Below are 5,589 nucleotides of genomic sequence, written 5' to 3'. Positions count from 1 at the left end.
GCCCCGCCGCGCGCCGGCGTGCGCGAGCCTCTTCCCGCCTTTGCGCGGCTGAGGCGATGGCGCGTGCCCCCCCCCGCCACCCTCATCCTTCTCCCACCCTGCGCCATTCTCCGACGGCGCTGAGCCCTGTGCGTCCTGTCCCCGTCTGAGGCGATGGCCTCCTCCCGGCCTCCAACATCGGCCCTCCGAGAGCTCCACAGTGTGGGTACAGGTCTCTGAGAGCAATGTGGGTACGGATCTGGGACAATGCCCTAGCCCTGCCCTCACCAAACGGGTCTTCCAAGGGTGCTGTGCCGAGCTGGTGCAGGTCTGAGGTGTTTTTGTATCGCCCGGCCCTCCAAGACTGCTAAGCAGTGTTTGTGCAGGACTGAGCTACTGCCTTATCCCCAGCAGTATGAAATCAGGGCTTCCAGAGTGCTGCCACCATGTTTGTGCAAGGCTGAGCTGCTGCCCTATCCTGAACCTCGTGAAATCGGCCTCTCAAGACTGCTGCACTGTGTCCGAGCAGGTTTGAGGTGGTTCCATGTCACCTGGCCTTCACTCCTGACCTTCCAGCAGTGCTACACTGTATCTGCACAGGCCTGAAACACTGGCTACTGCCTCATCTCCTGAAATTGTCCAAGAGCTCTGAACTCTCTTTGTGTGGGCCTGAGGCACTGCCCTGTACTTGGTCTCCCAGCATAGGCTCTCTGAGAGTGCTTTCCCCCTGTGTTTTGCAGGCCTGAGGTGCTGCTCTATTACCACAGCCCCCTGAAAACAGCCCTTCATCTCAGTACAGATGGGCACATGCCTGAAGTCGCTCTGGTGGCAGCAGCTGTCCCTGTTTTGCTGATGAAGGTGCTGCTGTGCTGTGCCAGGAGGCCGCTGAGGAAGCTGGAGTGGATGCCACACACACCACCAACAGGGTTCCTGCCTTCATCCAGGAAAAGGATGCTCTCTAGGTTGTCATGGCCAGGCTGTCCCTGACTTGCTCCTATACCTTGCTTGTCCTATACCTCAAAGGCAGAGTATGAGGCATAAAGTACAGAATTTGCTCCACCAGAGATGTATCTGTTTTGCTGGCTTCCAGCTAATTGCAAGGTGAGCTACAGAGAGTCTTCCTCTTTTTCTCAGCAGACCAAACTCCAGTTACACAAACCACACTGTTTGGAGCTGCAGATGAGCCTAACAGTTACGTGTGATAAGAAAATTGGGATGAAGTCCATGAGATATGCATTTGTGATCAATAGGATCTGGCTGTAAAGCAGTCAGCCTGCATTACATTGCAATACTTTGCTCTCGGACAATGTGTTTAACCCGTGATCTCAGAATAGAAACACACCTTCCTGTCCCTCATGGCCCAGAAGTGGTGGAAACCCCCAAACAAAAGAAACAAACAAGTTCCCCCAATCAAATCCAGCTGGGGCTTTGAGTCATGGAAGAGGAATTGCAGAAGGATTCAGGGGGTTCATGAAGGACTTCCCAACTGCTATTGACTTTACGTGGAAAGCATCCAGACCAGCACTATGCTCCAGTTTTAAAATGCTGAACCAAAATGCTGTATGCATTCAGCTCCACGACCCTGCATTTGACAGATCCGGATGAAAAGTATGTGTGCGAGTTTAATGCGGTTAAATTTTCAATCGTTCAAATTGCTTTGAAAAAGGTGTACCATTGAGAAATTATTTACAGAACCAGCAGTGGCTGGTGCAACAGTTTGCATTAATGCTGACATCTTACAGGGGAATAAAATTATAAAGCCCTGGAAAAGATGTGGTGGGTAAACTGTTCAGAGAGAGCTTGCTGGGAGCACAGAGCACAGTGCGGTGTTCACAGCATCCTGTTCGGTGAGATCCCTCGTTCATTGTGTGTTATACCTGGTGAAAGAGATGGAAAGGTAATCTCAAGGGCTGACACTCACTGCAGTGCATCGTTATTGGATTTAAATAAAGCAGCTGAGCAACCTCTCAGCGGTACGATTCGCTTCCCTAACTTTTACTGTTCAGAAGTCAGCAGCGTGATCTGAAGTAGGCTGAGTCTATAACCAGCAGAGGAACCTGCAGAGGGCATTTCAGAGGCTTGAGTTAGGGTGAGATGAATTGCCTTTTCAGTCTGGAGGGTGTTCAGATGGCAGCAGGCACAGGTAAGTGAAGTAGGAGGGCTCCCCCGCGGAGCGTCGTGCTGGGGCTGGAGACTGATGACTTGACCCGTGATGAAATGCCGTATGCACAGGCAGGGGGCAGAACGCTGCCGGGAGAGTGTGAGTTTCCGATTAATTTCTTCAGCGGGAAACAGACACAACTGATGTTTGGTTGCTGATTTTGAAAGGTCTGGGAATAACAGCAGCAAAGCTGGAGCACTCCTAATTCCAGCTCTCTTCCTCTGGAGCAATGTAGCTGAAGAGTCTTCAGCCTGCAGCATTCATTTAGCTGTTCTTCTACTGTGGCCCCAGAGGAGTGGGTAGAAAGTTAAAACTATGCATCTTCTGGGCTTTTTGTGGCTAACGTGTCTGAAATGACATTTGGAAGTGATAGGAAAGTTTCAACTGGTGTGGGACTGACAGCCCCTGACTTTGGCCACTGCTCTTTAGTTTTCCACGTCAGCACTTCCTTCCCCAGAAGCTGCAATGTGCACCTACTGTTCTCATTCTGAGTGGGAAAGTACGTTTGCAAGGGAAGGAATTAAAATTACTTCAGATTTTACAGTCTTATTTGAATAAACTCCTCCAACTCCCACTTTGGCCAAGATGTACCTTTAAACAGCTGTGACTAGAGCAATATATCCAGTGCGCGGTTTTCCACAAAACTACAGGACACTGAGTTCACAGAAAGCTGAGAGAAAACTAGGAGACAAATCACTGGTGTTTCTTCAAGGATTGTCAAGGAACCACTGCTGCTGCCTCTCTTGGTAGCTAATGCTGGAATTGCTGAGATGAGCCTCTTAACATAATGCTCTCTCTGTGTAAAAGTCACCAATGACAGACAGTAGAGAGGCCCCTAGGAAAGCAGAACTCTGTTTTAAGTAGTTTATTCCACTAATACAGGGAAGATAATGCCCAAAAAGTCAGATTTAAAGGTTGAAGTCTGTTCTTGCTTAAGCAAAGTGGCCATTGGGAGTCCGGTCAGGATTTAAAATATATGTGAAAGCAATGGTCTCAGGTTTTGTTCATTGTTTTTTTTTTTTTTTCCCCCAGTGTTAAGAAGCAAAAAACAATTTTAGTTTCATCTTGAACTAGTGTTGAGAATACTTAATATAAAAAAAGGTTCACCTTGTCCAGATCTTCTGGGGATACCTTAAATTGATGGGGGTTTGGACTGGAATTAAAGTTTCGATGCAAGACTTCTTTCAGAGTTACATTCCAATGAATCCAATCTTCTTGGTATTGAGAAAATGTCCAGAATCTCACTAAAATCAAATAAAGGGAGGGAGATGTTTAGAATTTTAATAACTGCAATGAACAAATATATCTCCTTCTCTGGCTGCTAAAGAAGATACTGAATCTAGACATGTGGTTTATTAAAATACAAGAGATAAGAGAAATTGAGAAGATTATAGAAAACAGACATATATACATAAAATACATTTGAAAAAAAGGGAAGTGATGTCAGTTAAATAACAGATGAAGAAGCCATGTAAGGGAGTTATAAAGCTCAATATTACTCACTTATTTGCATATGTATTTGTTGGTAAGCCTTACTTTGTTAGGGCTTTGAAAGGAAAAAGGTGAAGGCAAACAGAGCGGTGGACGGAGGTTCAGTCTGAAAGGATTCACAGTGCTTTTGGGTTGAGCAGTGGCTTACAAGGCTTTCTGGCTTCTGAGGCTGTGAAAATTTGAAGTTGGATATAACAGGAATGAAATCTCTTAGAAGCTTCTTTCTGGCTCTCAGTTTGGTGGGGAAGGGGGAGAATATAATCTACTGTCATTTATAAATGAGTTTGCTTTTCTGCAGTTCGCATTTTCTTCTTATGGGCAGAAGGGTGTTTCCTGAATCCATACGTGGGACTAAATATGATCTAAGGTGTAATGCTAAAAATTTGGATCTCAAAAGGATAGCTGTTCCCTTCTGCGGGACATGTTATCGGGTGTACGGACGGTAGTTTACCTTTCCTTTCCCTCCACGTTAGCGCTCGCCGGCGTGGTGCTTGTGATTCAGTGCATATGACACATGCAGCCATGTCATTCCTCTGCATCCCTGTTCCCACCGCAGTGACATGCCTGCCTAGGGCGGTGACAAAACGATGACAATGAATGTGGTATTAGCCTGAAATTGGTATATACAGACCCCTGCAGAGGAGACAGTTTTGGGATGTGAACGTTGTCCTTTAATCCAAACACAGCAGAAGTCTGTCTCTCCCCTCCCTCTTACCACATCTCAGCTGTCTTTTTGAGGGAATTTCTTGACATTTGGTACATGGACATTATGAATATCTGAGCACAGGGAAACAAATGTGAAATTTATCATTTCTCGTGCAGGTTGCCCACACAGTCTTTTAACAGCCACAAAAAATGTGTCAGAGGTTTCTAAAGGCATTTAGGAGATGCTGATGTCTATTTGCTGTTAATACTAATGAGAAGTGAGTGTCCAAATCACTTGGACAGGTTTTGGAAAGTCTCAGCTAGATTCATGTCTTCCTGGAGGAAATTACATTTGACAGGATGCAGAGAGAATAAGGGCATTGGAGGCCACTATTTGAATTCATTGTATTTTGGTTCAGAAATCTGCCAAATGTGCAATATATACAGATGCTGATATCTACACCTCTATTCTGCTGTCAGCTAATATAATATCCTTTATTTTTCTGCTTACTGCATATGCTGTTAAATTAGATAGACGTATTTGCAAGGTGAATGACAAGTGTAATTGGCTATAAATGCTCCATTTAGAGAGATTGCAAACTATGTTTAAGTTACACCCAAGTGCACCTGTACTTGAGATGCAAAGTCATTCAGCTCCCATTGCACCTTCATTATAACCATACTTCATCCTCCCACACAAATAGATTCTGAGGAAAATAATTTCTCCCCAAATGTACATCTGCTGCAAATTATACCAGCATCATTACACATGCAAGTATAGTGAACACAAATCTAACACTATATGTTAGTGCTGATTGAAAAATGATACCTACTTTTGGAAAACAAAGGAAAGCTAAAATAAAAACTTGACAATTTTTCTTTTTGGTTTGTTTCAAAGCATTTCCCAAATTGATTTGTCATTTCTGCATGCTTGGCGGAGAAGATTTTTTCAAAATTTTAACTGAAAATTTTAACTTGGAATCCTTGAGAATGATACTGAAACCACGGCTGATTTTTTTTTAATTGACCTTGGGAAGGAATCACTGTTGCTAAAACCTAGAGTTCATTTTAAGACCATTCTTTGCAACATCTAAAATTAATTTTAGAAAAACATTAATATTTTCAAGATAGGCTATAAAAGTGTAAACTCCTTTGTCCTTTTTCTTTTGGAAAGTCTTTAAGGCTTCTGATAAAAAGGCTATTTTTGAACGCAAACAGCTTTTTACTGAAACACTTCTGACTAGTTCTCCTGCAAAGTAACATTTGTGACCAGAAAGAAAATGGTACAATTTAATTGGTGCCTACCTTTCAGT

This window comes from Calidris pugnax, unplaced genomic scaffold, assembly GCF_001431845.1.
Source record: "Calidris pugnax isolate Ruff unplaced genomic scaffold, ASM143184v1 scaffold133, whole genome shotgun sequence".
NCBI classification, from domain to species: domain Eukaryota; kingdom Metazoa; phylum Chordata; class Aves; order Charadriiformes; family Scolopacidae; genus Calidris; species Calidris pugnax.
This window is presented reverse-complemented; position numbering follows the sequence as displayed.